We start from the raw sequence: 16,118 nt of genomic DNA, 5'->3' as shown, positions 1-16,118 counted from the left end.
ATTTTTATTTATATTAAAGCTTTTATTTTTTTTTTTTCAACTTTGAAAAAACTCCGAACACCATTCCTTCATTATCAGCCCGATTCTAAACAAAAATTCCGTGCGTGTTTTTTCCCTTCTCCCATTCCTCGTATTCTAAATAAAAATTCCATGTAATTTTTTCCACTTCTCCCTTTCCTCCTATTCTGAACAATGTTCGAAAAAGCGGAAACCGGTTATGGGAGAAAAGTAGGTATTATGAATGTGAGGGAGAGGGAGATTTCTCTGCCATTTCATAGGAGTTTTTTCACTTGTTAAATTAAAGGGAATGCATCAAAATAGTTAAAGGAAATTGGTTCTTTTAAGAAAGAACACTTATTTGTACAAATTTGTGCTAAAATATGAATGTACATTCTACCACAATATTCTCACTGTTAATACAACAACAACAACAACCACAATGGTCTTTATTTTAAGTAGAAAAGTATATCATAAACAGCAGAAGAGCTCTTGGTATATTTGATGCAGCCATCCAGAAATTTCGCAAGGATTTTTAAGAAGGCTTAAATAGATTTTGGCATATGGCGAAAAGCGAACTCAACTCGACTTGGCCGACAGAAAATTGCTTTGCTGATCGAAAGCAGGCAACTCCAGCGGATATGTGTTATCCCGCCGTCTTCTTCTTCTTATGCTCCTCTGTTGATGTTGCTGTGGCATAAATTCATTACTCATTTCAGTGAATAACACGTGAAATGCAATACTGTGCATTGTTCATATTTTATTTCTTAATATCAAACAAATTTGCAACAATAATTAAACTTTTCAATTTTTTAAACGAAATAAGAAATGCGCAACAAAATTTCAATTCACAAAACAGCTGAGTTCGAAAATTCGAAATTCCTATTCCCCAATTATTCTTCTCCCTAGGAGAAAAGAATTGGAGGATTTTTTCCGCGGGAATAAAAAAATCCGCGCGAATATTTAGAATTGGTCTGTATATGTCATTCGACTGCCTATTCACTGCCTTCCACTCTATTCGCAACATAACCTCAATTTAAGCTGCAAAACTATATACAGACCAATTCTAAATATTCTCGCGGAATTTTGTTCTCGCGGATTTTTTTATTCCCGCGGAAAAATTCCTCCAATTCTTTTCTCCTAGCGAGAAGAATAATTAGGGAATAGGAATTTCGAATTTTCGAAGTCAGCTGTTTTGTCAATTGAAATTTCGTTGCGCATTTCTTATTTTGTTTAAAAAATTGTAAAGTTTAATTATTATTGCCAATTTGTTTGAAATTAAGAAATAAGGTATAAACAATGCTTGGATTTTCTAGAGCGTCTTGAGAATACCGGCGAAGAAAGCGCGAGTTCCTTTCGAGTTGAAGATGCGCCAACGAATAATGATCAATAAATTTATTTCTATGTATGTACATATATTACTTAAGTTCTTGAGTCTCTTCGTTTCCGTCTTTATCTCTCCCTATCATACTTGTAAACAATCATTTATGTTGTCTTTATTGTTACGCATCACAGAGCATTCTTTATATCCCATAGATAGTGATGGTCCTAGACTATAGGTTGTCTAGTTCCAAAGACTGCTTACATACACTGTTGCGCGTATTCAGCAAACGTACTAAAGGGCTCAAAGTCATCCATCTCAATGCGCAAAGCCTATATAAAAAGCTGGATGAATTGAGATTCATTTCTGAGGGTTCTGATATAGATGTTATATGTATTTCCGAAACCTGCTTTTCTTCATGTCACAAAAATGATTTGGTGCAACTAAATGGATATCAAGTTTTCAGGGCTGATAGACGTGGTCATGTTGGTGGTGGTGCTATATATGTCAAAAGTAGTTTATCCTGTAAACTTTGCTGCAGTGCTAGTCCAAGTGATTCTGTCGAATATGTGTTCGTAGACGTGTTCTCTGTAAATAATGAAAGGCTTCTTATCGGCTGTGCATACAGACCTAATCGTGGAGTTGACTTATCTGGCTTTATTGAATTTCTCGAGCCTCTACTTATAAGCTATGATAATATAATCATCGCTGGGGATTTCAACTCCAACCTTCTTGTCGACTCAACTCTAAAGCTAAGTATGGAGTGTCTTGGACTTTTTCCCACCAATTTAACTTCACCTACACACTTTACTGACTCAAATTCTTCTTTGCTGGATTTATTCGATGATCAGGCATCATTCCTACAGAACCATATTATTAGGCTTTTCGACAACCATGTGCCAGTGAAACTCAAGGCCGCTACACACAATAATACCCCTTGGTTTAGTGCCAATCGAAAACACTTAATTCACCAGCGTAACCTTGCTTACTCACGATGGAAAAGATACAAAACCCTGGAAGCTCACAACTGCTTCAAAGCAGCTAGGATCGCTGCAAACAAAGCCATTAGGTCAGCAAAGCAGAAATTTTATAATAACAAGTTTAGTGCTGCTTTGAGTTCGAAGGAAACCTGGAAGTCGATTAAACATATTGGTATCGGAAAATCCAAATGGGATATTTCTGTCCTCCCTGATGTAGACATTAACGAGATAAATATAAATTTTGTAAATCTGCCAATCTCAACTGACAATATATGTGCTGACAATTATTGTATTCGCGCTAATGTTGATTTTGGTCCTCTTGAGTTTGCTAGTGTCGATGATTGTGATGTCGTTCAAGCCATTCTTTCAGTAAAGTCTAATGCTATGGGGTTCGATGGTATATGTCCGAAATTTTTAAAAATAATTCTTCCTAAAATCCTTCCTCACTTAACCTACTTGGTTAACTCTGTGCTGACGTCCTGTGTATTTCACAAATGTTGGAAAGTTGCTATGGTAATCCCAATCCCCAAGCAAAACAAGTAGTATAGACCTATAGCTATTCTGCCTTTCCTTTCCGAGGTCGTCGAACGAATTTTACACTGCCAGATAAATACTTATGTGCAGGATAATAACCTTCTCACATATTCCCAGTCTGGATTCAGGTCAAATCGTAGCTGTAAAACGGCGCTCCTATCGGTGATAGAGGATATTCGAGAACAAGTTGACAAAAATGTTACTGCTTTCATGACTCTTCTCGACCATTCAAAAGCGTTTGACTCGGTCGACCACACCGTTCTCTGCAAGAAGCTGGACAACCTATTTAATTTCTCCAACTGTGCAACAGCCCTAATCAGATCGTATTTGGCCGACCGAACTCAGGCAGTAGAAGTGTTGGTAGCAGAAAGTCTGACTTCGTCAGTGTTTTAAGAGGAGTCCCACAAAGCTCAATCCTTGGTCGTCTGTTATTTGTTTTGTATATAAACGATTTGCCTGGTGTTCGCAAGTATTGTAATATTCACATTTATGCTGACGACGTACAATTGTATATGTGCTGTCCTAGTGATCGTAACAGTTCATGTATTAATAACTTAAATTACGATTTATGTCAAATTGGCACGTGGGCTTCTATGAACGGCTTATGTCTTAACCCTAAGAAGTCGAAATGTATAGTCATTCATAGAAGGTCACTAGATAAAAGTGGAATGGAAAATTTAATTTTAGACAACACTATTATAGAATACGTTGACACGGCAAAAAATCTAGGTGTAGTTTTTAACAAAACCTTGACATGGAAAGATCACATCTTCCGCACAGTGGGAAAAGTGTATGGGATGCTTCGTACACTCTGGCTTACACAATATTTTACTCCGTTACATATTCATCTACTAATAGCAAAAGCGTACTTAATACCTACGCTGCTTTATGGTTATGAGGATTACTCTAATTGTGACTATGTATGTAATAGGAAACTTAATGTTGTTTATAACAATATTGCTAGATACGTCTATGGGTTGAAAAGACATGACCACGTCTCTCATCATGCTTACAGATTGCTAAACATTTCTTTCGATAACCTTATTAAACTTAAAACGCTCACTATGCTACATAAATTAATATATATGAAGGAACCTGACTATTTGTATCGGAGGCTAAATTTTCTCCAGTCGCCTAGATCTGTTCTCCGTACCCACTTCAGACATCGTATGCTAATATCTGATCGCCAGTTCTTCATTACTTCTATACGTCTTTGGAACTCGCTCCCTTCTAGACTTAGGCTTATAAGCAATGCTCTGCTCTTCAATAAAGAATTAACAAGTTTCTATAATAACCTAGACAATTAAAATACTGATTTCTTCTAAGCAAATGTACTCTATTATTTGTTTCTTTTATTTATTTACTATTTATTAAATATATTACTTATTGTAACCTTTTCTCAGCCATAGTCATTAGCTTTAAGTTTCAAGTTTAAATTGTTATTATTAGTGATTTTGGGCCAGAGTATAGTTTTTATTAATTTTTCCAAAGGGAGCTTTTCGGCCGATAAATAAAAAGACAAAAAATTTTGTTTTTTCTTATTCTCCTACGCGTTTCGATGTTTTTTATAACATCTTCATCAGGAAGTCTGGTTTATTCTAATAAAACATAAAACGAAAAAACAAATATTAAAAAGTTATTAATAACTAACATCAAGCAATAACATATTTTCCAACAGTTCACTTAAATTTAACATAATACAATAACATTTGAACTGCAATTTAGTCTTTAGACGTAACATTTAACATAAAACGTTTACCTTTAACATAAAATGTTTCCTTTTTACAAGTAACATTTATTAACAAAAACGTTCACTCAACAACATACATATATATACAAACTAGCACAATTAAAATTTTCGACTGCGTCCATTGCCTCGTCCATTGCATTTGATGGCAGTTGTGTATGCGCCGTTTATATTATTTACGTCTTCTTTGAAGTTTACCGTCTTCTCTATTTTTTGTTGTATGCGTAACCCTTCGAGTGTTAAGGCTCCATTACTGATACTTAGCATAGACTTGACTTGGCTTGCGAACTGTCACTTACAGTTCTGTTAAATTAACATTGCATGTTTCTGATTACTCAAGACTTTACTTGACTTAGAAGTCTGTTGAATTTTGATTTTCTATGTAAGTTCTAAGTGACGTTTACATTTTGAGATGCCATTTGTTTGTTTCCATTTCATTTTGACATTTTGTCATACAAATTGACATTTATTTAAAAATAAATTTCAACGCTGATTATGATGCCAGATTTTATGCGCCAAGTGGAGTATAATCGTGGCTAAGTTGCCAAGTTTACGCCAAGTCAAGTCAAGTCTATGCTAAGTATCAGTAATGGAGCCTTTAGTCGCGTCCTCTCTCTCCTCTCTATATCTAAAATCTTAACATTATCGAAGTCCGCTGTATGGCATTTGTTGGTTAGGTGCTCAGCAATAGCAGTAGTCGTTTTCATATTTTTCGCATCTGATTTGTGCTCACTAATTCGGATGCCCAATGATCTCTTCGTTGTACCAATATAAACTTTTTCGCACACTTCTCCTTCCTTTCCGTTGCATTTTATTTCGTAGACTACATCGTGTTGTTATTCCTTGTTAATTTTGTCTTTTGTTTGTGTAAATATTTTATTTAGTGTTTGGTTTGGTTTATGTGCTAATGTAATGTTGTTGTTTCGCATAAAATTTTCCATTGATTTGTTGTCCGTTAGTCCTGGTATGTATGTTACACCTGTATATAGTCTCTTATTGTTTTCATTATTCAAATTTGCATTGTTGGTTACATTGTTAGTGCTGATTTTTTTTGTTGTTGCCCACCATGTGTCTATTAATTTATTAGGGTACGCATTTTTGTATAAAATATTTTTAATTTTTCGGTTGTTTTCAGTTATGAACTCCTGATCACTTAAGTCGCGTACTTTCTTTATAAAGTTGATTGCCGTGTTTCTTTTTTGTATCCATGGTTGATTAGAATGATAGTTAATTATTCGCGACGATGCTACAGCTTTTGCATACCAATTCGTTTTCAACTTTTTATCCGATATTATTATTTCCATATCTAGGAAGGCCAATCTATTTTCTTTCTCTTTTTCTACTGTGAATTGGATTTTTGGGTGTTGTGCGTTAAAAGTTTTTAAAATTTCTTCCACGTCCTTTGCTTTAATTATTGCAAATATATCGTCTACATACTTATTTATGTATTTGATATATATATCCCTGGATTTGAGCTCGGTGATGCTGTCGTCAAGTATTTTGTCTAGCACTATATCTGCTACTGTAGGTGATAGGGGGTTTCCCATAGGCATTCCGTATACTTGTTGGTAGAATTTGCCGTCGTATGTAAAATAATTGTTGTCCCTCAAGCAGAATTCGGGGCAAGTTTGAAACTGTTTATTTGATAAAGTAGTGTGTTCTTTTAGTTTTTCCCATTTTCTCATTATTGTTCGAATGGCTAATAGTATGGGAATGTTTGTGAAGAGGGAAACTACATCAAATGATATTAGAATTTCATCTTCCGCTATGTTAACTTCTTGGAGGTTGTGTTTTAATTGGAGGGAATTTTTGACATTGAGGGTACCACATATTATGTTTTTTAAGGTCTGTCCAATGTGTTTTGAAAGTTTGTAGCATGGTACACCTACAGAAGATGAAATCGGTCTAAGTGGAGTTTGTTCTTTATGGATCTTGGGTAGTCCATACATTCTTGGCGCTGTAGCCGCAGTGCAAGTAAGTTGCTTCTTAAATTTTGAAGATATGTTTCTCTGCTTGTAAAGTACAGACATTTGGCACATTAGGGAGGACCTCAAAAAGAGATTAGAAAAAGAAGATTTTAGGTCGGTATTAGCGGACCAAAAACAGCCCACAGAAAAAATAGCCATCAGCACAGAGGAACAGCTCAGTTCAAAATTACAAAATCATGTTATTAAAAATTTTGAAATGTTCGGCTTACGAACCAATGAGGACTGGCTGGTAAACAAAACCAACATAACAGTACCCCCAGAGAGCCGTTGGTTATTGTCAATGGGGAAAAAATTCGCACTGCCAGTTTCTAGGAAAACGTTTTCACCCATACACCTGATCGCTGATATTGAACAAGGCATTCAAAGGATTGAAGATGAGAGACAAAAAGACGTACTGAGATGCACTGTGGATACAAAAATAAATACCTACAAGAACAAACTCCATAACACTCCGAAAGATAAGCTTATATTGAAGGTTTTTGAGGACACTAAGAACTTCGTGAAACAACATAAAGACAATATAATAATTACAACCGCAGACAAAGGACACAAAACAGTACTAATGTACAAGGTAGACTATAAACAAAAAATGGAACAACTACTAAACGACAAAAACACATACAAAACAATAAGAACTGATCCTACACAACAACTAGTACGGAAAAACAACAACATCATAAATGACATTTACAAGCAGAGAAACATATCTTTAAAATTTAAGAAGCAACTTACTTGCACTGCGGCTACAGCGCCAAGATTGTATGGACTACCCAAGATCCATAAAGAACAAACTCCACTTAGACCGATTTCATCTTCTGTAGGTGTACCATGCTACAAACTTTCAAAACACATTGGACAGACCTTAAAAAACATAATATGTGGTACCCTCAATGTCAAAAATTCCCTCCAATTAAAACACAACCTCCAAGAAGTTAACATAGCGGAAGATGAAATTCTAATATCGTTTGATGTAGTTTCCCTCTTCACAAACATTCCCATACTATTAGCCATTCGAACAATAATGAGAAAATGGGAAAAACTAAAAGAACACACTACTTTATCAAATAAACAGTTTCAAACTTGCCTCGAATTCTGCTTGAGGGACAAGAATTATTTTACATACGACGGCAAATTCTACCAACAAGTATACGGAATGCCTATGGGAAACCCCCTATCACCTACAGTAGCAGATATAGTGCTAAACAAAATACTTGACGACAGCATCACCGAGCTCAAATCCAGGGATATATATATCAAATACATAAATAAGTATGTAGACGATATATTTGCAATAATTAAAACAAAGGACGTGGAAGAAATTTTAAAAACTTTTAACGCACAACACCCAAAAATCCAATTCACAGTAGAAAAAGAGAAAGAAAATAAATTGGCCTTCCTAGATATGGAAATAATAAAATCGGATAAAAAGTTGAAAACGAATTGGTATGCAAAAGCTGTAGCATCGTCGCGAATAATTAACTATCATTCTAATCAACCATGGATACAAAAAAGAAACACGGCAATCAACTTTATAAAGAAAGTACGCGACTTAAGTGATCAGGAGTTCATAACTGAAAACAACCGAAAAATTTAAAATATTTTATACAAAAATGCGTACCCTAATAAATTAATAGACACATGGCTGGCAACAACAAAAACAATCAGCACTAACAATGTAACCAACAATGCAAATTTGAATAATGAAAACAATAAGAGACTATATACAGGTGTAACATACATACCAGGACTAACGGACAACAAATCAATGGAAAATTAGAGTCGAGAGAGGACGCGACTAACACTCGAAGGGTTACGCATACAACAAAAAATAGAGAAGACGGTAAACTTCAAAGAAGACGTAAATAATATAAACGGCGCATACACAACTGCCATCAAATGCAATGGACGAGGCAATGGACGCAGTCGAAAATTTTAATTGTGTTAGTTTGTATATATATGTATGTTGTTGAATGAACGTTTTTGTTAATAAATGTTACATGTAATAAAATTAAAGAAAAAAAAAACTTTTTTAAAAATAAGCTTTTATTATTGGTTAATAAAATTAACTAAAAAGTAAACAATAAATTGACTCTAAATAAATATAACACTTTATAAGTTCATTGTAAGCTTTAACGATAATTAGGCTTTTTCGTCTGCGACAAAAGAATTCTATATTGTACATAAATATATATTTTTAACATTAAAACTTTACACCTAAATTATTAAACCTTACAGTTTATATCACATTTCTAATTGTTCTAATAAAAAACGTGTTGAATTTTGATGGTATAATTAAGAACATTTAGGATCTCATTTTCTTGCTATCGCAATGTAACACGCTTTTATTAGAACAATTAGGACTGTGATATAAACTGTAAGGTTTAATAATTTAGGTGTAAAGTTTTAATGTTAAAAATATATATTTATGTACAATATAGAATTCTTTTGTCGCAGACGAAAAAGCCTAATTATCGTTAAAGCTTACAATGAACTTATAAAGTGTTATATTTATTTAGAGTCAATTTATTGTTTACTTTTTAGTTAATTTTATTAACCAATAATAAAAGCTTATTTTTAAAAAAGTTTTTTTTTTCTTTAATTTTATTTTTTACTTTTTAGTTCGTTTTATTAACAAGTAATAGAAGCTTGTTCTTAGAAAATACTTTTTCTTAAATTTAATTTAAAAAGGAATTTTTTTAAATTTTTAGTAGGGTAAAATATTGTTTAAATTAGTTACGTAATCTTTACTTAGTTATTTGTAACGTTTCTCATTCTATCCATTTCTTTTAATGCATCAGCTTACTTTTTAGTTAATTTTATTAGCCAATAATAAAAGCTTATTTTTAAAAAAGTTTTTTTTCTTTAATTTTATTATATCATAATCCGAATATATTGGGGCATATTCATAATCGAAATAAAATGTGACTAAGTTACTTGAAGCATTTTTGACAGAGAGTACATATAAAATTATGTCAAACAGTGTTAAATAACTTAACTTTGCCTATGCCGCGTTCAGTTTACAACTACTTATTGCAGATCTCTCATCTGTGGGTTAAATCTGTTTTAAAATAAAATTCTACTTTCGCTTAGCTAAAATTCCATCGCCAAAAATCTGTAAAACAAAATCAAGTGCGCAGAAAAGTATGCAACACTTACCGATAACAGCCTAACGGCGTTAGCGTTCGTTGTATCACAGAATTTTTACACTTTGAAAATGACGGCTGTTGTTTGCAAGGTTGCATTCCTTTGAGTCTTCGTTTTCACCATCTGGATTAACAGTCATGAGCCTGGACATTCGTGCAATTTTAGTGATGTAAATTGCATGGCGCCAGCGCCAATGCGGCGCCAGCTCAATGGTAGCTCATTGACAAAATGACTCCAATCGAATATTTGACGTTACTTAGTAGTGAGTGCGTAGTACATTTCACTTGCGCTATTGAGTGAAACGACTTTTGTGTGTCAGGCACGAGTTTCGTGTTATTGGCGCTACTGGCAATGATGACACTGAACTGATGGCGGTAGCGCTGGTAGTTCAGCTTTTGAGTTGTATATTTTAAATTTAATGCACAATTAATATGGGTGTGTTTGAGCGGCCAAATATTAACAGTAGTATTGCTAAAGTGCTGCTAAGTTGATGGAATGTCGATAATTTCCTAGCGATTATCAATAGATTGTCAATATTTCGTTCAACGGGCACGCGTAATTGCCACATCTGCTCAAATTTTCCAAGTTTTTCCATTCTTGATTTAACTTAAGCTGTTATGCCAATATTTTTCTGCCAGTTTTTTTCAAATACGTAATTTTACCAAAAGCAAAATAAATTACAGAAAAGATTACAGAGTTAAACAGCCTTAAAAATTCAGCTATGTTGGTTATACACAGAAATACAACAGAGGGTTGTGTCTCCGCTTTTCGCAAGCGTTGAGATTCACCACGCGTGACACGCGTGATTCACCACGTCCAAATATCACAATCCACGGATAGGTACCGGCGGGTTTGTATGGGACTTAGGCTGTTATGCCAAAGTAAATACAAATCTTTACCGATAACTGTGTTATCGATTAATTTATCGAATTCTAACAAAGTAATATTGCATTGTCATCGGAGTTATACATGTGTGCAAAATTTCAGCTCAATCGGACACCGGGAAGTGTATCAAATTTAACTTGCAAGATTCCCTTACAGACAACAAAAGTGAAACTAAATAAAAGCTTATAAAAAGGAAACATTTTATGTTAAAGGTAAACGTTTTATGTTAAATGTTACGTCTAAAGACTAAATTGCAGTTCAAATGTTATTGTATTATGTTAAATTTAAGTGAACTGTTGGAAAATATGTTATTGCTTGATGTTAGTTATTAATAACTTTTTAATGTTTGTTTTTTCGTTTTATGTTTTATTAGAATAAACCAGACTCCCTGATGAAGATGTTATAAAAAACATCGAAACGCGTAGGAGAATAAGAAAAAACAAAATTTTTTGTCTTTTTATTTATCGGCCGAAAAGCTCCTTTTGAAAAATTAAATTGTTCTTATTTTATGCCTTTTACCGACTAGCACTGTAAAATAATTTTTGCCAAATTGTTGTGCTGGGATGAATTGCCTAATAAATACAAATACAAATGCACATTATTGCATTTCATGTGGTATTCACTGAAATAAGTAATGAATTATAAGCACTTTTTCATATAGATGAGTTTAACACAAGCTTATGCATTATGAGTACATTGCACGCATTTTTATGGAGAACGTTAGAATGAACGACACTGGTGCCATATGATATTGAAAAGTAGCCATCTCCCAAATTTTGTTACAAGCAAAGTATAACCAAAGAGGATAGATAATAAGAGACACCAGATGACAGTGTCAGGCAGAATTGCAATTTCCCAATGTACCTATTTCTTGGGCTCGGCCATTCCGTCTCTTCCTATTTTTCGTAATTTCTTGTCTCATATTTTTTGTTTCGCCTGACGAAAATTAAGTAGAGAATAAGTCAAAATGAGTGACTTTGAGACATTGAGTTATTTTCTGCATTTGAGCTTTTTGAAGTTTTGTTAACTTTGTCCAAATGCTTACAAAATGCGATTTCATGCAAAATAGCATGTTAATATTTTTTTACAAATTACTAGAATATTTATGCACAACTTATGTTCAATATTTATGCAATATTGAAAATTTTAACTTAAATAAATAAATTATACCATATTACAATTTAATTAATCAAGGGGAGGTGTTGCGTTTTGCCGACGGCAAACCATATTATTGGTCACTAAAATTGACATACATTGCATAAAGTATATATGTATGTATGTACTTATAATAAATAAAAATGTAATTATTTTATTCGCAAACAATACGAATTAAGCGTTTTCATTGGGATTTGGGGGTGGTTGCATGGCTGCATTTAAATATATGTACATATGGACATGTGTCAGCTGCCATTGAACATATACATATATCTATTTATAATATTTATAAATACAAATTTACGTATACGAATGGCGAATACAATCGAATACGAAGGGCTGGCAAAGTTGTCGGCTGTCAAAAGTGATGCCCTTTTACAGCTTTCAGAAAACGGGAGACAAAAAAGGGAATTAAATAATTGCTAGAATTATATAAATTCTAGCTGTTTTGTCAATAAGGCTATTTAATTCATCCATACTATTCTGGAAAGACTGTTCGCAACCTTCTTTTGTATATTACATTATAAAATTAGCGCAAATATGCTCTTTAAAGAAAAAAAATAGCAACAAATGCAAATTTTGACATCGACGTGTCAGTGCGAATTTGTGCCATAAGAGGGCAAACTAGAAATCTTCAGCCGCAACACCAACATTGCCGCATAAAATCATGGCAAGAATATAATAAGCGTATCCATATAAGAGATGAACAATATGAAGCGGTGAACCCGCGAAATTATGCACTTTACATAAATATTAAAAAAAACAATTTATTTAAATTTATTCGCATAATAGGGGGTAATTTATGCATTATTTTTTATACATCTTTGCTATGCGATAGCTATGCTTCTTTGGGTGATACACTTTTTCCGAAATACTTACTTCCACACAGCCGTATGACCGTTTAATCATTATTGCTTTGCAAAAATCTTTCATTTTTAAAGATAACTTTGTTTTATATTAAAATACTTTACCTTTTTCCTTCGTTTTACATTTGAAAAGCTTTGTGTAGTAACACCGCACCTAAACCATAAATTGCATTCACTTGGTAAAGTGAACATCTCAGCTAAACCTTGCTTGCATATTTCTAAATAAATATCTGAAATAAAGTAAGGTAGCTTCATATGCGCGGTTTAGTGAAAGCCCCTAATATGAAGTCAAGTTGGAAATTATAAAAATCACAAAATTGGACTTTTGATGACTTTGTAAGAATGCTGTGTTGCAAAGTTTCATCATGAAGTTTTTGGAAGTAAAGAAGAAGTATTTTTATGAATCAACATTCAAGAGGAAGCATCTTTATGAATGAAATGTTTGGACTTTTGCAAGAAGCCATGTTGCAACATTTCTTTCTTCCTCACGAATTTATTTCATTTGCAAATAAGTAAAAATGATACAGATTTTAGTGGTTGGTTGAAGGAATGTATGTATGTATGTTGCATGTTAGAAGAGGGGTTAGTGCGGTAGCGGTATATTAAACGACATTTGTACAAATATGTGCAAATGTTTGTTGGTTTTGCCTTTGTTAACGATTTTGTAGTTTGGATATTTTTTGATAAGTAAATATGAGTTTAGTTAGGTGTATGTACATATGTAGGTATATGAATGTGTTTCCATTTGTAATTTAGGTTGCATTTTGCTAAACTTGAAGAAATTGTATACTTACTACAAAACTTATAGGTAACCATTGAATTAAAAGATTTTTTTTTATGGTTTGTACATTAGACTGGGTCGAAAAAAAGTTGGAAAAAATCCGCCTCTAAATTTGAAGCTTATGCCAAGAGGTCTATAAAAAATTTTATTCAGTTGTAGTATATCTACATATTTATGTTTTTTCTCACACAAACACAAAGTTTAATATTTAACTTTCCACTCAGCATTTTGGTGAAAAAAATTTGAATTTCCCTACATTTCAATACAATTTGATAATAAGTTATGATACAATTGAACAAAATAAATAATCAAATATGAATACTTTTGATAATCAAAACTTAATCAATCACATTTTGGAATAATATTTGAATCAAATGTATTTTTTTAAAAATTTTTTTATAATTTTTCATTCAGCTTTCTGAATATATAGCTCACTTTCACGTGCTTAAGGAAATAAAGTTATTATGTAGTATTTTATTTTGAATGAGATATGAGGAATGAATGCATCATAATCGTATTCAAAAATTATTCAAAAATTTCAGCCAAAACTATTAACAAATTAATCATTGAAAGTTTGTATTTAAATGGTAAAAGTTAGCTAATGTGAGTTAACTTCAATGTTACCATAAAAGAGGGTAAAATAACCAGCAATCAACGTATGTATATTGAGGAGGAGGGAAAAGGTCTTGATGCCAGCGACGCAAATGTGAAGGCTGATCCAGCAAGAGTAAAAGAATTTCGTGAAGGTTTATCGAAAATTTATCATTAAGTATGAACAAGCTAAAACTCAACGTTAAAAAAACTAAAGCATTTGTAATCAACGGCGAATCGGAATAAAATATTATAGTTAATGATGAAAAAATAGATAAAGTTGACGTAATTAAATATCTAGGCATTGTCATCGACAAAAAATAAAATTTTGATAACCATATAGATTATATCTGCAGTAAAATCTCGAAAAAAATTAGATTTTTCCGAAGAATTCGCAAAAATATACCTATCAACAGCGCAGTAAAGATATTTAATATAATGATCAAGCCACATTTTGAATACTGTTCGACTCTGAAATGGTTAAATATCAATCAAAGAACAATTATGAACGTACTTGTTTTTGTGTTTAAAATGAAATATCACCTACTACCAAAGTACTTAACGAGTCAAATAGCATATGTAGGAGATGTGCAACCATACGGCTTAAGGAACAAGAATGATTTTAGAATTTTTTCACAGTTTAATTTTGTTATAATTTATTTTAAAATTTTTTTTGTAAATTTTTTTTTGATTTTCACAATTTTCACAATTTTTCACAGCTTTTGATTTGCGCAGAAATATAAGATTTGCTTCTACTTCGAAGTTTTCTGTATATTAAATGTTCATTGGAATTTTACCAATTTTGGCGCAATTTTCTTCCGATAATTTCCATAAAATAAGAGGTTAATAACTTTATTGCTGGAATCCAAATACATATACATTTATATAACATTGTAGAGATTTTAAAAACACATATACAATATATATATAATACATATATACATTTTGGAAAACTTATACACTTGCATAATTCCTTTTAGTTTCTTTTATCACACACAAATTCTTTTTGAAATTATATACCACGATTTCAAACTTCACTTAACACTTTACAAAATTTTTCAGAATTTTCTAAACTTTCTGCACAATTTTCCGAAACATTTTTTTCTAAAATGTTTGTTTATATTTCCACTTTTTTGCACAATTTTCCGAACTAATTTTTCTAAAATTTTTGTTTATATTTCCACTTATTTGCCTTTTGAGCATAAACAACACACACTTCACAACACAACACAATCTTCTTTTCACTCATTTAAGCTCAAATGAACAACTTCTTTTTTTGAAGATATCTTATTTTTATGGCAATATTTCACTTCACTTAACTTTTTTATCCTTTTTTACACAATTTCATAAACTTTTTACACAATTTTAATCACTTTTTTTACTAATTTGCACAGAATATTTAGGTTTTTTTATTTCTTCACTTTTTATCCTGTGCTTTTTTTACATTTTCATTTACACTGACATTTCACATTCTCACTCAATTTATGCTTCCAGCTCAAACACAATACTTTTTGCACAATTTCTTAGTTTTAAGCCAATATTTCACTTTACTTCACTTTTTTATCCTTTTTTACACAATTTAATTAACTTTTTACACAATTTTAATCACCTTTTTACTAATTGGAACAGAATATTTACCTGTTTTTATTTCTTCACTCTTATAGTGTGGTTTTTTTTTACACTTTCATTTACACTGACATTTCACATTCTCACTCAATTTATGTTTTAGCTCAAACACAAAAATTTTTGCACAATTTCTTGATTTTAAGCTAATATTTCACTTCACTTCACTTTTTTATATCTTTTTACACAATTATATTAAATTTTTACACTATTTATTTGCCTTTTTTATTCACTTTTTACACTATTTTAACACAAAAACACAATATTAACTTTACACTCACTGAGTTAATTCTTCACTGCATTTTACCAAATCTTCGCGGACAGGCACAAAGAGGAATGGCCGAGCCCATGAATTGGTACATTGGCAAATTTCATACAAAACGCAGTCGGTTTTCTGAAATGGCGATATGACGCCTCTTATTATCTATCCTCTTTGACAAAAGGCGCGCTGAAAATTCTACAATATAACTGCCAATCTCTCAAAGCCAACATAAACACAGTAGAAT

Source organism: Eurosta solidaginis, chromosome 5 (assembly GCF_040869045.1).
Source record: "Eurosta solidaginis isolate ZX-2024a chromosome 5, ASM4086904v1, whole genome shotgun sequence".
NCBI lineage: Eukaryota > Metazoa > Arthropoda > Insecta > Diptera > Tephritidae > Eurosta > Eurosta solidaginis.
Note: the sequence above shows the minus strand (reverse complement) of the source record.